Source organism: Camellia sinensis, chromosome 7 (assembly GCF_055761805.1).
Source record: "Camellia sinensis isolate YWXY chromosome 7, ASM5576180v1, whole genome shotgun sequence".
Taxonomy (NCBI): Eukaryota; Viridiplantae; Streptophyta; class Magnoliopsida; order Ericales; family Theaceae; genus Camellia; species Camellia sinensis.
The window spans coordinates 157,263,775-157,284,287 of NC_138967.1; positions in this window are offsets into that span (position 1 = coordinate 157,263,775).

The following is a 20,513-nucleotide window of genomic DNA, read 5'->3' on the forward strand; positions in this document are numbered from 1 at the left end:
TATAGAGAGAAGCAGAAAATGTAGAGAGAGAGAGAGATTTTTTGCTCCAAGTTGTATATCTCTTTCTCCTTCTTTTTTCCTTATGTGAGAGAGCTTGATTGATATAGATATGTATCAATTTGCAGCTTCTCAGAACACCCACGTCCAGGTATGGGCTAGGGTATGGCCTAGAATGACAGCTGCCAGCTGTCTACAGAAATATCTGTTGAAAACCACACTTGGCCGGCCGGCCATAAAAGTGGCCGACCGGCAGTCAAACTGGCCGGCCGGCCATCACACTTGGCCGATGGCAATAGAACACAGCCGATGGCCTCAAGCCATGGCTGGTGGAGTGTGGGGATGTCCCAAAAGCCATTCCCTGCCCTCTAAAACAAAAACACAAGTGTTTGGTGCAAAACCAGACACAAAATGGTCGAGTCAAGAGATTCTGAGGCAAGGCGCGTAGCCGAGGCCTCCAGGAACTCAAGACGAACACAAACATGGATGATCACCGAGTGTTCAAGCGGTGATGTCCAAGTCTTGAGGACGGTCAAAAATGGGGTGTCTACAGTTGCCCCTCTTTGACAGAACTCGAAAGTCATAACAATGACGGGAGTGAATGTCAAAGCCCAGAGATGACCCATTTTTGACAAGGCCGAAGACTTAGACAAACATGCGAGACAAACAAGATATGCGCCCGAAGGCAGGGGCAAAATGCAAGACAATGCACAAAGCCGAACATAACTTATGATCATGCAAAGAAAACTGTAACGAAGCATAACATGCGACAGTTTTAAGCTAGCATACACCAAACTACATGACAATGCAGAAAGGATGTAAGAGAATTATGTAATTCTCGATACGTCTCACTCGGAGAATACAATACCTGCGTGGTTCGTCTGGTTGGACCAGCTTTAAATGAACCATACATACAATATCGTGCTTGAAAGAAAAAGAAAACTTAACAGGTACAGATATTGTTAGCAATATGCATAACATGCAAAATGAATGCAAAATGATATGCGATATATACAAAACTATGTCTAATAATGCAGATGAAAATGCAATGCAATTGAATTATAATCAAATCATGAGCAGTTCAAAACCACACAAATGTCAAATAGATTGATGGAGATGCAAAGTCCGTCTACCATAGAAAAGGTGCCGCAACCCTCAAACCAACATACCAACGTGGAATAGGCGCGTACACATGCAGAACTATGAGTGATGTAGACGGACACAAGAACAAGTAATTGGGTGGAATGACATAAGTGGGGAAATGACCCGCTAACAAAAGACCAATGATCCTAATTCTAGATACGAAAATTACACTATAATGTAATATGTATACAATGGATATGGCAAGCAGCCAAACCAAATCTTGCCGAGGAAAGGCATGGATATACACAAACCACGTCTAACATAGAACGATCATATAGAACTATGAGTGTATAGACATGAAAAGTATGGGCACATACCAGACCAAGCTCAACATGGAAAGGCGCAAGCCATAGATGGGGGGGGATGCAGTCGACGCATGCAAGCTATAATGCACTACTTACAAGTATGCAATGGAATGAATACAGTGAATTAAGGCCTATGGCCAAGCCGTATCTTGCCTAGGAAATGCATGGACATGAACAAGTCACGTCTAACATAGAACGGTCATACAGGACTATGAGTGTATAGACGTGAAAAGTATGAGCACATACCAGACCAAGCTCAACAAGGAAAAGGCGCAAACCCTAGATGGAAGTGATGCAGTGAATGCATGCAAGCTACAATGCAATATCTACAATATGCAATGGATGGGCGTAAATGTAATATTTGCAGTAAGATGCATGACATATGCATTATTTACAGTGGTATGCATGACATATGCACTATTTACAATGAATGCATGACATATGCACTATTTACAATGATGCATGACATATGCACTATATTACAATAACGCATGACATATGCATGCTTTTCAATGATGCATGACATATGCATGTTTGTTTTTTTTTTTTTTTTTTGAAATGCAAATGCATGATGATGCATGATTTTGAAATGCATGACAACGTGCGGCTTTTGAGATTCATGACAATGCAGATGATCTTGAAATGGGCGACAACGTGTGGCTTTTGAAATGCATGTGAACTTGAACATGCGACGACGCGAGTCGCTTGAAATACATGTATAATGCAACTTATCAAAAGTCATCCGGGCACGACAAACACCGAAGGACTTACACCTTCAGAGGATTTAAGGTCTCCTAGACCGAGCGTATTTAAGGTCTCGCCAGACCGTAACGATGCATGTTGCTCTCTTTTTTTGTTTTTCTTTTGAAAATGCATGATTTTGAAATGCGCGACAACGCACGGCTTTTGAGATGCATGACAATGCATGTTGATGTAAGTGTGTGACAACGCATGTCTTTTGATATGCATGACAATGCATGTGAACCCGAATGCGCAACCACGTGCGTTGTTTGAAATGCATGACAATGCAACCGAGCGGGTTTAAGGTCTCGCCAGACCGGGGAATGCACAAGACAGTGCGAATGATGCAAAAATACAATGTGCACAAGATAGTGCGATGCAGAGTGAATACACAAAATAGTGCTAAGAAGATGCCCAAAATAGTGCGATGCTAAAGGTGTACAAAACAGTATGAGCATGGTGAATGCACAAAATAGTGCGATACAGATAAGGTGCGCAAGATAGCGCGATGCAATGCACTAATAAGTGCAGGTAAGGTGCGCAAGATAGCGCGATGTAATGCACTAACAAGTGCAGGTAAGGTGCGCAAGATAGCACGATACGATATGCAAAGCATAAGACAGTGCGATTGAGGTGCGTAAAATAGCGCGAATGTAAACTGCACAAAACAGTGCGATGCACAAAATAGCACGAATGTGAGCTGCAAAAACAGTGCGATGCGCAAAATAGCGCGAACGTAAGCTGCACAAAACAGTGCGATGCACAAAATAGCGCGAACGTAAGCTGCACAAAATAGTGCGATGCGCAAAATAGCGCGAATGATAAACTGCACAAAACAGTGCGATTGAGGTGCGCAAAATAGCGCGAATGTAAACTGCACAAAACAGTGCGATGCGCAAAATAGCGCGAACGTAAGCTGCACAAAACAGTGCGATGCGCAAAATAGCGCGAATGTAAGCTGCACAAAACAGTGCGAGTGAATGCATGTTCTACGCAAATGAGGTGCATTTTCTATGCAAGTATGAAAGAGTGCATTTTCTATGCAAAAGATACGAGCATTTTCTATGCAAGAAACAGGAGCATATTCTATGCAATATTGAAAGCATATTCTATGCAGAATCGAAAGCAAGCATATTCTATGCATGAATCATAACGATGCGCGGCACGCATGTAACAGAAGTGTATATGAAAGTGCACATTCTATGCAATGGAAGGGCATCAAACATGTACTCTGGTGCCTCCGATTTATCTCTCGAAGGGCTTGGCAATACGCTCAGCTCAAAAGGGGACACCCTGTTTATATTGGCGAGAGATAACATCTGCATGTGAAACCGTCGGGTGTTGCTTGGACTGTCATTCTGACTTGAAGCAGGCTTACACTTGGGGTCGAGATACACTCGTACTCTAGAGAAATGGCGAGGCCTGAGAAGGTGCACCTGGAGTGCAGTCTCGGAATTTGCCGAAGTTGAAACAGACTAAGATGCTCCAAATTTTCCCTCTTTTCTTTTGCTTTGCAGTCCGGAACCTATATAGCTTTAGATAGGTCCTTGTTCTACTGTTCTCACATGACCTGGGTTGAACCTTGCGGTTTATGAAAGAAAGAATCTTGTTTTGCATAAATGTGCAGAATGGCACAGCACTCTGATCACAAAACGATTTTTTTTTGAAAATGAGAAAAGGGTTCTCAACCGGGTATTGAGCCTACAACTGAACACAGCATACTATGACTCAACAAAAGGTACACGACCTAAACACATTGAGTAACACTCGAAAAAGACTCAAAACAAAAGTTGAGGTAAACAAAACAAAAGACACGACACATAGACGTGTTACAAAGACAAGAGACCTCTCAGTTCGCGAGGAGCCAGTTTCTCCGGGTAGTGTTTCCCGCCCTTTTCTCATTTGTCATTCTCACATCACTCTAGCACTCAATCTCTGTTTTTCTAAAAAAAAGCCATTTTCTCACTTTTTCTCTCAGCGCACATCTCTCTATTCTTCAATCTCTCATTTTTTGTCCCTCCCCTGGGTGGTTGGTGGATAAACAGAAAGTTGCGGGGTCTTGCCCCTAGCATTCTGCTAGATTCTTCTTCTTGTTCACAACAGTGAGTTTCTTCCACAGAGGGGCTGCGCTACAATTGGGTGTGTAGCAAATCTGTAGCTGACATCGGTTGACGATGCTCTGCTGGGGAGTTTGGACGTGATCAGATCTGCCCAGATGAGGGAATGGGATATCTCGTCCTATTCCGGTTCGTGCTTCGCACTTGGCTTGATACCTCGTTGCTTGGAAGATGTGAGAGTTTTCTGCCCTTTTGCGGTTAGCTTCAGTGGTGCCTTTTTCCGGCAGGTATGGTGCCTTTCTTGGCAAGCATGTTAATAATGGGGAAAAGACAGAACACCTGACTCAACTGTGCCCCTAGTTCATCATTTTGACCATTTTTTGTTTTGGTTTTCTACTAAAACAATTTTGACCAGAATGAGAGTCAGATTAACATACTTGTTCAATTTTCTGATTTAAAATCATGCAAGTCCGGCTATGAGCACTGAAAATTTTCTTTTTTTGGATCCAAGAAATGGTCCAGTTTTGAAAAAAAAATGGAATACTTTTCGAGAAAATCAGTCAACCTCTGTAAAAATTCTCAAAAACTATTTTTGCAAACGGCCAATGCTCAACAAGCACGAAACCTACTCTTGAGATGCACAACCTCAGATCCGAAGGAAAATTGCCCTTTGCTTGAAGAGAGCTGCACGGCAACGGAAAGTTGCCCCTTGTTTGAATGGCACCACGGCACACTGTATGGCAACGGAAAGTTTCCCCTTGTTTGGATAGCATTGCAGCGCATTGCAATCAGTCCTCAGAGTGACGATGACAACCGAACTCTCGGATACAGAGAAGGCAAAGATGATCAAAACCATTACATGGACACAGTTGATTTTGAAGTGTTTTACAGGTTGGACTTCGGGATGAAGTTGCCTACGTATCCGGTTGTCACAACCGAACTATTGGATTCGGGGAGGGCAAGAATAATCAAAACCATTACATGGACTGAAGCGCTATGAAAGCGTTGGGGGCTGGACTTCAGGATGAAGTTGCCTACGTATCCCAAACATGGGAATCAAGCCTTACGTAGTTCCGGCTACGGTACACTCGGGTATTTTAACCTTCACCTTTTAGGCTCTAACTTTTGCCAAGACGCCCGATGCGGGTTTTCGACCTTGCGAGCTTTTCTTTCCTTTTTCTTTCTTCCCTTTCTTTTTTCTCTCTTTTGTATATTATTTTTTCTCTTTTTTTTTTCTTTTTTTTGTATATATTTTCTTTTGCTCTAACTTTTGCCTAGGTCTCCCTTCCGGGTTTTCGGCCCAGCGAGCCGCTCAAAGGGTAAAAGTGTAACAAGTCCATGCCAAATGGTTTTAGGGTTTTGAAGCCATCCGTATCCAGGAGAGTGGCTGTTGCATTGACTCACTGAAGGACCCACCTTCGGCACTTCGAGCACATCGGACATTTTTGCCCCTAGTTTAGAGGGGTGCTTCCATTCTAGCTTCACAGGCTTCTTCTGATGAGATCTAATCTTCATGATCTGACTTGGGTGCCTCTTGTTCGAGGGCTGCTTTCAATTTGGCCACACAGGCCTCTTTTGATGGTCGATCGTTGAACACTTCGAATTGTGGTTCAAGGCTTTAAAACAAGGGCTCGAGTCTTGAGGCTGAGAGCGATCCTAAGCTGCACAATCTCAAGAGTGATTCCACACAGGTCTTCGCAGGACCGCACAAAACATTTTGTTTTTGAAAGTTTTTAAAGAAGCGACAAATCGCTCGCGCTGAAGATAGTGTGGAACCAGTCTGGATCAAGCCAGGGTCCTTCTCGGTACTCACGCTGACTAGCATGATTTCGATCATTAAAGGCTTAGCATGCCTCTCTTTCTCTCAATTTGATCAAAGTTTGCAAAACCCGAGGAATTCTTTCCTCTTTGTTTTCACCGCAGTGTTCAAAAAGTTTTGAAAAACTTAGGTCAATGCAATGATTTTCAGGGCAGAAGAGAACATGTGGGATATACTGTTGTTCCATTCAAGTCCCCTGGCACAACTAATTCAGAATAGTAGTAAGCATGGAAACATGATGACCACAGCTGTTTCATTCAGATTCCCTGGTTGCAACTGGCTCCACGATAGAGACAGACTCAAAAGAAAAGCAAAAGGATAATTACAAAACAAAACGGCGTTCGAGGCAACAGCTCCGGAATCACCCGACATTCTATACAAAGGGAACTGACTCGCTACAACAAGACAGACCCATAAGCAAAAGGACTGACTCAAGATAATGAGACAGACTCAAAACAAAACAAAAGACTAACTTGACACGCAAGCCAGGATTTACAAAACTAGCATTCACAGATGCTCCAAAAATGCGTACCAGACGCCACATCCAAAATACATTGAGCGCCGCTCGCAGGTGGTCCAACCCCTGATCACAAATTTGCAGTATCCTCGAAGTCCATCAGCTCAGTGGTAACAGACTTTGCTGAGGTAGGCGGGAGGATGACCTCATTGTCGATCAAATCTTGCACTTCATGACGAAGGCGGAAACAACCATCGGTACTGTGACCGGACTGTTAGTGGTACGCGCAGTACAAGGTAGCATCATGCGAGAGAGGGAGATTCTTCGGGAGGGGCCGAGGCTCGAGGGGTTCAAGATGCCCCTTTTTAGCCAATATTTGAAATGCCCTAGACAGAGGCATGTAGAGGACATGAAAGGCTCTGCGCCCTCGAGGCAGGTACTTTGAAGTCTGAGGGTTCTTGCTAGATGCACTAGCGAAAGGGTCGGCAGGTATTGCCTTGGCTTTCTGATCTTTTCCTGGTACAGGGTTAGGGACGACAGGGACTGTCTTGGCATGATGGGGCCCATCCCGATTTTCCGCCTGGCTTGAACCGCCTTCGGTTGGAGTGGGGAAAACATCATCCACAGCTTTAGTCATGATTGCAAATACTTGTTGCTTATTCATCCCCCTGGCTTTCAAAGCCTCGGCTGCCCACAACAGTTGTTCAATGGGATCGGCATCTGCCTTCATTTTGTTCTTGCCTCTGGCCTCAGCCTGATCGGTGGTTTGGGTTACTACATCAGAGCGAAGCCCGGTTGTTGTTGACACGTCGTTGTTGTAGCTGGAGGCAACCTCTAGTTGGCTGAGCTCGATCACAATCCGCCCCAGTAGCGGGGGCTCCTATGGTATGAAATTCCCGGCATACGGTGCAGCTGGTGGCGAAGCTGACATTCCATAGGCCAGATCAGCCACGAATCTCTGGAGGTCACCTATCATTCCCATCAATTCGAATGTGGTGGGCTCACGAGCCTGATACAACTGGGGGGTCCAGACCGGGTGCGCGACAGGCGGCCTGGGTGGATGCGGTACATCGACATTGGTCTCGCTTTGCAGAGTGATTCCTTGATATGATGCGGCCGTCATAACCACAATCTCCTCTGAATTCTGCATCATGATAAGTTCGCTGTACTAAATGGTGACTGACGGATCAGATATCTGTCTTGTCTCAGCAATGAGGAGCACTAGCTATTCTGTATCAACTCTCTGAACCTTGAAAGAGAAAACACACAGCATTTCGGACCAATCAGAATAGACGCTAGTATAGCTGAATAACTGTACTCTACTACTGATCACTTTTGCCCGAAATCACTGCCCCTCAAAATATTGAATCGGATACCCACAAATATAATTGATTCTCATAAACTGATACTGGTGCCCTCAGGTCTGATACTCAAACTTGCAAACTGATATGTACTTTCCCTGTAGAGATGCATTCTAACAGCATATAGCAAGTAAAGAGAGCCAAAACACCCTTATGGAGGGGTAGGGTTTCCCTGTCCTATTTTGTCAGGAGCTAGGGTTTCACTATGCACGCAGCAGTTTTCAAACAACCTAACATTGGGTAAGCAACCTGTCCTAGTTTGGAATGGTCACTATGGATTTCGATATGCAATAGGTCGAATGGTCAAAAACGGTGCCCCGGTAAAACCGGGGTTTGTGTTCCCATACTGTCAGAGCCCACAACCAGTCAGCCTTATGGCATGCTTTGACAAAGTCAAGCCTCCGGCAAACCGTTCAGGAATGGTAGATGGCAAACACGGTGTCCTAGGCGCACCAATGCACATGCAATGCAAACAGACACATAAATGAAATCAAAACAGGATATCATGAGTTCGAGTCAAGCTCTCTAACTCCCTAGTGGAGTCGCTAGAAACTGTAGACGTCCCCGAATACCCCGGGAGGACGAGTCTCCCCCTCCCCCCGTTCTGTTCGTTTGTGGGCCTACTACAGTTCAGGACTCTCAAATTGTCACGGTTCTTAATTTGAACCAAAGAGTCCAAATCCGGCAAATCGTTTTGAGAAAAACAGATTTTTAAAAAAGAAGTGCCAAACATGGACTGCTTTGCCAGATACAGAGTCGCCACCTAAATATTTTTATGGGGGAATTTAGGAAATCCTGACTCGGTGCCAAAGGCCACGTGTCTGTCATCACCAAAGTTGCCTCGGCTCGGGAGCTTGGGTACGATTGGGGAAGGTCAGCTATGAGCACCCCCTCTCGCCCGATCCGAAGATCGGCCTCTACTAACCATGATATCCAGTTTTGAAAACGTTATGTGTTCTTATTCCATTTATTAGCCTAGAATTACTATGTTATGCACACAGCAAACAAGTATAGACCAAATCGCCTAAATTGGAACAAAACATTGCATATCCGTTTGTTTGGAAAATGCCTTGGAATTTGCTACTCACAAGTAGGCTAAAATACGGATTTCAACGAGTTATCCCAACTCAAACAATCCAACCTTCACCCACGGGCATTCAAGCAGTTTATATCACATAAGCATCTAGCCTCATGGTAATCATGCTATCATGTTAACGTTCACATTCATGTGAGATGCTAAAGCATAAAGAGCTCACCTAGTACTCCGTGCCAAAACAAGAACATGTTAGCAATCATGCATGATCCAAGTCCATGTTTAAATGCCTAATGCAACGCATACGGAATGTCACTAGAGTAGGTTCGACTAGTCTATGAATGACATGTGAAAATGCACAAGTAGCATGTATTCAAGTTAGATTTGAAATGCTTATGCAGTTAGTATGATGCGCCGAGCCTGGTGCATGCAAGACTAATGAATGATGCACGCATGCATAGCATAAGGTATGCTAAAGTAAACATGTCCTAATACTAACCATCAAAGCAGGTAAGTAAAAAAGAGAAAGAAGTGGGGGTTGGAAGACATGCACACACGCACCCACACCCACACTTATTACAAATTCACCCTCGCTCGGAGGGACCCAAAAGAATAATACAAATTAATTAACCTACAAGCTAATTAATTATTACAGACCACCTAATTAATTAAGCAAATTAACTAAGCTAAGAAAGCAGTAAAGGCCTCGGGAAGAGGATCCAATGCGCGCGTGCTCGGGTTTGCTCGGAAATCCAACGCCATGCACAAGTTTGCCTCTGCTTTGACTGTTCTGCTTCTCTGAAAATTGCACAACTCCCAAGGTTGCTTCTCTGAGTGTTGTAGAACACCACCGGCTGAGTGGGATCATCACCGGCCATTTTGAAGTGGTCATCGACCATCAATTGAACTCTCGGCCAAACATTCTTTGCCGGTCGGCACTAAACACTGCCGGCTGGCCAAATCTTCCTGCTGAATCTATTTTTGACAGCAGCAGAGGGCAAGCAAGGCATGGCAATATATTTCAAGCAATGTATGCACCAACCACACTCCTTATCATATTTATGACTCAAAGGAGGATGGGCCTCGATTCTCGGGCCACCAATCACGCATTTCTATGCATAATGGCCCAAGAGACCAAGTATGCATTTTGATTTCAAATGCAATGCACACACACAAACAAAGGCCCAATCCCCATCACTAGATCAAGGGACAAGGCATGCATGCTAGATGGAATGCAACCTAGGCATGCAAACTAGTATGCTATATGGTATGGAGGGGAGCATGCAAACATGCAATGTACACTAGGTACGCAACCTAAGAAAACAAGGCAAACAAGCATGTCACAACTACGCAAGCTAATGAAGCATGCGAGATGTGATCTAATCATGCAAGTGTGCGAGACATGCAAACATGCTAGCGACTTGACCAAGGGAATGCATGCCAAATGCAAGTGATTTCAAGTATGCAACACATGCAACCAAAACATGCAAACGTGGATTAATGCAACAACATTTGAATAGCATGCAAAAGATTGACTTAAACTGAATTAGGCAGCTCTCAACTAGGCCCAAAACAATGGCTAACATGCTCAAGAATGGAAGCCAAAACACATACAAATAGGCATGCATGTAAGGTCCAACACTTAGGCACATAGAGACAAATTTTAAGCACACTTAAAAGAGGAACAACGTGGGCATATGGCATGCAATGTAAGTTCTGAAAATCATGTTAATGATGGTGCCAAAACAAGCAAACAAGGTAAGCATGGCATGCAACAATGGTCCAAGATTCAAGGCAAGCCCAAGGGGGATTGAACTACACTTAATGCAACCACACATGGCATGAATTAAATGACCAAAATCAGAGTTTTAGCATGCTAAAACAAAGCCAAAAGACCACTTAGATGGCATCTAAATGACTTACACATGGAAGCATACACAATGACCAAACATGGAGCATAGGACACAACCTCTTGGAGCATCAAAGGGGCCATGAAATGAAAGCATACAAGCATGCTATAAGGACTGAAATAACATGGTAAGTGGTTCCAAACCACTGAAACAATGCAAGTAATGCATGCTAGAGAGGCCAAAACTTAAGGCATTCAAGAGGGATTGCATGGTAGCTATACAAAGCAAGACATGAATGACTCAAACGACCTAAAACAGTCCCTCAACACATCAAAATATGCATGTAAGCTTCACAAAGCTAAGCCTAAATCATGCTAGAACAAGGGTCTACACCTAAAGCATGTTAAGGCAAAAATGTGGCATTACAAGACATGTATGCAAGGCATGCAAGGTGTGTCCAAACCAACTGAAAACAGAGCTATATTATGACATAATAAGCACAAAAATCAGTTAAATCATGGCCAACATGCACTTAAACAAGATGCTCCCTCAAGAGGCAAAAATGGCCCTTTTCAAGGACAACAAGGAGAGAGGGTAGCCCTCTCCTTCTTAGGACCTCAAGGCACCATCCTCACCTCTGAAATCCCTCAAGATTTCAGTGGTGAGGAGGCCCAAACACAATGGTCCCGGAGCTCAACCAAAATGGCACAAAACAAAGGCCAAACAAGCCTTAAGAGGGGTCAAACAACCCCAAAGCTTAAAACACCCTTAACAAACTATTTAGAACACTCAAAAACAGAACTTTTATATGTTATATGCTAAGCTCAAAAACAAATGCAATATAGGCTAAAAAGCTTTGCAAAAATGGGGTAAAAAGGGACAAAAGTCTTACCCTTGAAGCACAGCAGCAAACCAACAACTTTTGGACCAAAAAAAGCTTCAAATCACCCCAAGAATCACCTCAAAGGACCTCATCTCAATAAAGGGAGTAGAGAACTAGGTGTTTGTATGCAAAAGTGTAAAGAAAATGCACTTTTGAGCACAAACAAGCCCTAAACCTTAGAGAGAGAGGCAGAAAATGTAGAGAGAGAGAGAGAAATTTTTTGCTCCAAGTTGTATATCTCTTTCTCCTTCTTTTTTCCTTATGTGAGAGAGCTTGATTGATATAGATATGTATTAATCTGTAGCTCCTTAGAACACCCACGTCCAGGTATGGGCTGGGGTATGGCCTAGAATGACAGCTGCCAGCTGTCTATAGAAATATCTGTTGAAAACCACACTTGGTCGGCCAGCCATAAAAGTGGCTGACCGGCAGTCAAACTGGCCGGCCGGCCATCACACTTGGCCGATGGCAACAGAACACAGCCGGTGGCCTCAAGCCATGGTCGGTGGAGTGTGGGGATGTCCCAAAAGCCATTCCCTGCCCTCCAAAGCAAAAACACAAGTGTTTGGTGCAAAACCAGACACAAAACGGTCGAGTCGAGCGATCCTGAGGCAAGGCGCGTAGCCAAGGCCTCTGGGAACTCAAGACGAACGCAAACATAGGTGATCACCAAGTGTTCAAGCGGTGACGTCCAAGTCTTGAGGACGGTCGAAAATGGGTGTCTACACATATTTATTTACCAAGTATGTTGTGTCAAATGTGACCACATCCCCAAACTCTTTAAATGCTGCTTTACTCCTTGCATCGGCCCAAAATACATTTTGTAATCGACCATTTCCATCCAAATCCATGACATAAAAAAAGTCTGAATTATCACCTTGCATTTTCACAAAATAATTATACATTGCAGTGGCATCTCCTTCCTCAAGTCGTAAACGATGAACTTTGTCTATATGATTCCTACAATCTTTCTCTAAATATGACAACTTCTCACGCCCTCCAGCTTCTAACACAAGTGAAGTGAAATTTTTGTTCATCTTAATCCCCGCTCTATCATTTAATTCAAGTCTCCTCTTCACATGCGGCTCAAGTATCCTATTTTGCTTGAAAAAACGAGATTTGGTTGGACTCATTTTATGGTTATGCTTAAGTACTAAGGATCGCAATAGCCACATTCCATCGGGTTGTAGAATTGCATTAATGCAAGCTTTGCATCCCATTCTTGTTTGTGCTTGTTTTGATTATTGCCTTCCCAGCACGAGTACAAGCAAGAGTTATATATTTTTTCTCCCCATCGCCTCCCTTTTTACAATTTTTCTTAGACACCGCAAAACCATTTTTCTTCCCATATGTTGCATAATATTCATAAATTTCATCACTTGACTTAAACATCATTCCCACCTTAGGTTCCTCAGTTTCAACTTCTACATTTTCAGTTTCGACTTCTACATTTTCTGTTTCCTCCATTTCATTCTCAATATTAATTTCATTAATGCCCTCGCTTGAAGAACCACTCCATATTTCTTCATCCATATCTCTACAATATATATATATATATAACAAATTAAAAAGTTCTTCAACAAAAATAAATAAAAAGGCAATAAATAAACAGGAATTAATTTAGTTCTTAAACAAAAATAAATAAACAACCAATAACTAAACTGAGACTATTTAAAAATAATAATTTGTGCCTTGAAATATATACATTAGTGGTATTAGACATCAAAAAATTTCCAAATTGAACAAAAACCCCCAAAATTTAACCTATGCAATTTCTAGGTTTTCATACATGAAACAAAGTAAATCCACAAAATCTCATTGAAAGATTCAAATTTAGAGATAACAGAAGTTAAAACGAAAATTGAGTTATATAACCTATGCAATCCACAACATCTCTTTCATTGAAAGACTCAGAGACAACAAAAATTTTCAAAAGCCCCAAAATTCAAAATTCTAGGGTTTGAAAAAAATAATCCCAAAATCGCACAAAGAAGGTAGGATACAAAATCAAGCTTGGTAAAACAACTACAAACACTCAGATTTTGGTTGCAAATCTTACCTTCGGTGTTCTTGCAAGAATGGTGGGATTAGAGACTGAAATCGCAACAAAAATCTGAGAGTGACGGAGAAATCAAACGGAAATCTCAGCAGTTACGGAGACGCCGGCGGCAGTGACCGGCGGGTGAGAGCTGAGCGAGAGAGTGGTGAGAGAATTGAAACGTGAGCTAGAGTGGTGAGAGAGTTGAAACGTGAAAGAGTTGAAACATGAGACTCAGAATTTTTTTTATTTCTTAAACCAACAATTTCCTTGCCAAGTGGGATCCACCTTTTCGTGAAGGTTTTCCTGAAACCTTTTCCCGAAGACTAGCATTACTGTTATGCATACAATAGTGAGGTTTAAAGTGATTGAGTATTTTTTGTCATGGGCCAGACGTAGGATACGTATGTCCAACACAAACAATTTCCTCGAAAGTAACAAATACAGAGCCTTCATGTGTTGTACTTATCCAAATCAGGTAGAATAAGGCTCATGTATTTGTTAATATAGTAAATTTTTTTTATTAAAATTTTTTTAATATGGTTTTTTTAGTTTCGTTTGGTTTTATTTTAGGGCTTTTTAAAATTTTGTGAGAAAAAATATAATAATTATGAGTAAAAAATAATATTTTATCGTATTAACTTTTGTAGTTAATTTTGTCTTTTTTTGATTATTTAATCCCAACATGAATGCCAAACCGGGGCTAATATTCACTCGGTTTAGTTTTGGTTTTTAAAAAATTTAACTTTTCTGCTTTCTATATTTTTTGATTTTACTGATTTTTTTAATATTTTAAGAAATTTTTAAAATTCTTAGATACACGTAACATAAATACACTTAAAAAGTATAATTTTTTTAATTTTTTTTAAAATTCACTAAATACCAAAAATACAAAAAAATATAAAAATTCAGTACATTTTTCATATTTTTGGGTATTTATTAATTTTTTAAAATATTTTTTCACAGATATTTTACTTTTTAGATACATCTATGTAACGTGCTTTTCAAAAAGTAAAAAAAATTATTTAAAATTTAAAAAATATTCACTGAAAACAAAAAACATGAAAAATAAAAACTCAATTTTTAAAAAATTGAAACCAAACACACTGAGTAGAACCCATTCTTATGAATTTATAATTTATTTTGAATCTATATTATAAAGCAGAATGATTTTTGAATTTGTCTTACACACATTTGTTCTATTTGGATGGTTTAGATCTATTCAAATTATAAAACAACGATTGAGATATATTTTTCAAAAAATATCCTACATATACATTTTCTATTTTCCAGCTTCTCTCTCTTACTTTTTCCTTTTCTCACCCATCCTTCTATGATCCCATGATCCCACATTTCTCTTTCTTTTCTTTTTATTTTTTTTATTTTCTCCCGTTTTTATTTTTCTTTCTATTTGTTTATTTTTTATTTTCTCCTTTTTATTCAATATATTTTACACGTTTTTTCATAGATTGTATGTATACCCGAGAAAATTGTATGTATGCTAGGCACATCTATCTATCTAGTTATATATTATATAAGTAAAAGTGAGTTTTCGTGAGGAGTTTTGTAAAAACTCTAAAATTTTATAATAAATTTGTGATTTTATTAAATTAAAAAATAAATTTAAATAGTGTTGAGATTTCAATTATACTCTAATCTTAATATTATTTACACCGTGCCTTTAAGTGCGGACATATACTAATATATTTATATGATAACAATTAAATTGGTAAAATGTATGATTCATAAATAAAATAAATTTAAATAATTTATTTTTTTCTCAATAAATTTTGAATGGATAAGAATAAATTTATAGTGCTAACATCGTTGAAAGTTATAGCGTTATTGAATGGATAATAATAAAATTTTGAATGGATAAGAACAAATTTATAACGTTATTGAATCACGTAGCATCTTTGAAAGTTTTTACTTTTTGACGGTGATAAGGAAACTCCCTGGCAAGAAGTTAAAAAAGTTGACAGAAAGATATGCGATAAAATATGTTATTTTAGTTAAATAAGATAAAATATTATATTTAATTTATAATTATTTTTTTTTTTTTTTTATAAAAGTTAAAAAATTAAAAAGTCAATGCAGACGAGACTTTTTAAAGTTAAAATAACTAAAAAATTAAAAAGTCAACTTCCATCCTAAACAAACTCTTAAGATGTTGAGATTCTGAAGGTTGTTTTAAGGAGTACAATATAGTAGAATTACTTAATTATATAGTAGTAAATTATAGATTTGCACTAGAATTACTTAATCATACAGCGGTAAATTGTAAATTCACATATAAGTGGAAATTTGAATCCATATCTTTTATATTATGGGGGTGTTTGTTTGAATTTTTTTGAGTCAACTTATAACTTTTAGCATTGAAAATTTTATTTTGGATTATTTGGTTAAACTTATTTCAAACAGTTTCTGATTCTAACAATTTATTTTAACTCAAAAAAGCTGATTTTGAGAAGCTGCTCACCCTTTGTTTCTGATTATCAATTTTTGCTATGGACATATAAATTTACAGTTATACTCTTGTATTTTTTTTATTTTTTATTTTTTAAAAAATAGAAAAAGACCAAAATGGACTATGAATTATCGTTATTATTTTTTATGAGAAATATAGACAAGTAATGTATAACAAAAAATAAAAGTTAATTGAAAAGCTATTTCATGACTTATTTAACAAATACTACTCAGTAACTTAAATTTATAATCCAATAGTTACACCAAACAGATTAACAGCTTCTGATTAAAGTCATAATCTATAATCTGTTAATCTATAATATATAATCTATTTTAACAGATATACCAAACGAGACATATATATAATTAGTTTAGACCTGAAAAATTTGTTCTACTAACCATATATGTTATCGGGTAAATGACTAGCTTTGAAAAGAATCAAACCTAAGACCTCGATTTTTATATCCTTATCAAGTCGGCTATACCATTGGTTCCAGTAGTAAGTTGTTTGTGACAAAGAAAGGGGGAGTTGATTTCAAACTCTTACACCAAACCTAAGATGTCGATTTTTATATCCTTATCAAGTCGGCCACACGATTGATTCCCATTAGCAAGTTGTTTGTGACAAAGAAAGAGAGAGTTGGTTTCAAAGTCTTAAACCATACAAAGGACTCGTTTGTAAAGTTGATTATTTTAATATGTTATTTTAATTTTTGACTATTCTAAGAGGTTAGAATTTTTGTATTTTATACACTATAAGAAATTGCATTTTTCGCAACGTAACAAAATATGTTGTTAAAAGGGAAAATTCGTTGGCAAAGAGTTTTGTCGACACACAAAGCTACGTTGGCAACCCGTAGGCAAAAGTGAGTTGGCAAAAGTTTTTGCCGACGAAATTATCATTGCGTTGGTAAAAGTAATGCTTTTAGCGACGAACATAGTCGTCGATAAAAGCCTTCATCCATCGTCGGCAATAGCAACAACTTATGCGTCGGCAAAAGTAAACTTTTGGCAACACATTTACGTCGGTAAATGTTACCATTTGCCGACGATTTGTTTGTCGCTAAAGCTTTACTTTTGGCAATGACAAATTGGCATTGGCAAAAAGTACACTTCTACCAACACAATATGAGTGGGCAAAAGTAACTTTTAGCGACACATTTACGTCGGTAAATGTTTCCATTTGCCAACGATTTGGTTGTCGATAAAGCTTTACTTTTGGCAACGACAAATTAGCATTGGCAAAAAATACACTTTTAGCAACACAATATGAGTGGGCAAAAATAAACTTTTGGCTACATATTTACCGACAAGTTGTTCGTCGAGAAAGCTTTACTTTTTGGTAACGACAAATTTGTAGCGGCAAAAAAAATTGAAAATCATTTATATTTTTTTTTATAAGATTTACATATTTACAAGAGGCATCCCTCAGGCACTATTATTACAAACTAATAACATTGATATTAAATCACCTAAAGTTGATGTGTAGGCAAAAAAACACTGTTGAAAAATATGCTTTTGGAAGCAGTGTATAAAACCTGAAAGGGTAAACTCACTAAAATACTCAAATACATCCAAATTGTGAACCCATAGTAAAAACAGCAGATAACAAGATGAAAACATGAAACTAACAACCCAAATTTACAGTAGACCAGCATCTAGTAGCAGCCCCCTTCACAGCAACATTGCAACAGCAGCAGCCCAGCAAAATTTTGCAGCAGCACACCGGCAGCAGACCAGCAAGCAACAACCATCAGCCACCAGTGCTCTGAAAAATGAGAGAAGAAAAACAATTAATTATTGGGGGGGAATTCGGGGAAATCCTCTCTAATAATAGCGGGGCAGGGTGGGTTTCCATTGGGTTCGGATTTAATTGCCATCCGTAATTCTACCCAAAAGATTCCACAAATGAATCTCCTTCATCAACAAAATCAACAGAAAATAACTATCTACTATCTAGACAATTCAACAACAAAAAAGTAGCATGATTTAAAGACGACTAATTAAGTTGCCATTTCTTTGTAGACATCATGTGCATGACTGGGGATTATTTGATATCAAACCAATAATCCATCTTTTGCAAGTCACTATCTCGAGTACAAATGCAATGTATGTTTTTGGTAATTTCTCTAAGAACGTAATGAAGATGAACTTTTATGATTAGATGGATTAAAAAAATGGATACATTATAGTTAGAACTTATGTCGTTCCTGCCACACGGGTACTGACATGACTCATGTTGGTTGGGATAAGTTTGGTAGACCAAAATCTGAAATTTTGGGTGTCAAGTCTTTGTCGAGGAGAATATTGCTAGCTTTGATATCTTGATGAACGATATGTGGTATGTCCACCTGAAAGAATGGCATGTCCCCGTGCAATCCCAATGCAAATTCTAGTTCGTGTTCGCCAACTAAATTGGATGCTACTGTAACTTCCACCTGAAAGCCAAGGTCATGATAATGATGATGATGCTTTAAAGCTAAAGTTCGTAAATCGAGGTGCCAAATTTGTGTTTTTATTCCAATCCAACAAGTGTAAAGAGTACCAAACTAAGAATATACTGTAACCTTACTTTATTCACTGAACACTGTCTCTTCAAATCCCATGAATATACATCACACATTTGGAAATTAATCTTACTGTATTGTCCTTGTAGATTAACAGTCATATAGTACAGTTTTAGACATACTAAATGATATAATCTGCTGTTTCTGCATTACCAGTCACACGGTTGGAGGTATACTGGACATAGTCATTGAAGCAGAGGACAAAAAACATGGAGATTTATTGAGACTGGTAATACTTCCTCTCTTCTAACTCTCTTTTATGTCTACTATTGGCTGTTTTGCTATACACTATGGTCACTTTAAAAATCCTTTCGTTATTTACATTATGTTACTATAATGTGAGCAAGATCATGTTAAGGGCTACCTTGAAATGTAAGCATTTTCACTTCCATCATCTAATCTAACCTACATACAGATACATCTCTAACATAATTAATGTGGCAGATCAAATAGAAAAGAAATGTAGTGAACTTCCTTACTTGACAGCAACAGAAAATTAAGTACGTAAATGTGGAAAATAAAACCAAACCTTGTTCAAAAGGGTACCTAGCTGGATCCCCAAAATACTGAGACAATGAATCTGCACTTCTTCCCTGCAAGATAATGTGTCGGTATACTTAACTAAGCAAGAACTTGCAGATTTTAACAAAAGAAAATCAAACCAAATTTACTGATGAATTTTCCACTAAGATTAAAATTTCAGTATTGGCAAATCCCCTTTATTTTATATCTCAGCATCACTGCCAACAAACATACACTAGTTTTGTCATGAAACTAGAATTATGTACATCTACGAAGATCCAATAATTCCTTTACAAAAAGAAGAGTCAGCATTTTTCCTTTCAAGCATATTTCTAAATTGTTCTCTTTTACAGAAAACATTGTATGCCTACTCCTGGGCATAAATCAAGCTCTTGAGGTCGCTAATGCATCAATGTCATTTTATTGTTCCTTGATATTGAGTGATAAGTATGTAGGAGTTGAATTGGAGTGCAACTACACTACATTTATAGTTGCCAGGTAGAACTTTGTACCCATTATCTTTGATCTTTGAAAATGGAACACGTACAGTAAACATATTTTAACAAAGTCCTCCAGTGAGAACCCATCATAATCATCAACACTTCAAAGATTGCATTATTATTACACATCAACATAGAACTAAAAAATGTTAATATTCATACATATGTGTGTATATAGACACAAAAGAGAGGAACAAATGAGAATTAAGTTACCAACACTAAACAAATAGTCGATTTAATCAAACTTCTATAAAATCTCTAACTTCTATATAAACAAATAAATAATCACCTACAAAATCAAGGAGGTCTCAAATGCATGCTACATGAAAGCAAGTAAAACCAGTTTGGAAACTTGAATAAACAGTGAGCAATGGTGGTACAAGTAATAACCTTGATGTCGAACCTTGTGCTAGGCACAAAAAAGCAATTACTAACAATTAATCATTTAACCACTCTTCTTACCAAAAAAACAAAAAAAAAACCCCATCATTCCTTCAAACTCACTCTGAAAATAATGCTTCCAAGCCTACGAGCATGTGACTCCTACAGTACACTCAACTCAATTCAAAAACCTCCATATGAGGACAACCAGATAGTAAGATTTTTCATGCATGTTGGGTTCTGATCTTTGAAAAACAACAACCAAATCTAATTCTCTCTCACAAGTTAAAAATCAACAATCAAACTTTTGCATGCCAATCATAATAAATCATAATCAAAAAATAAAATATGCATATTTTTCTTAATGTGTAAAGTAGTCTTTCCTATAAAGCA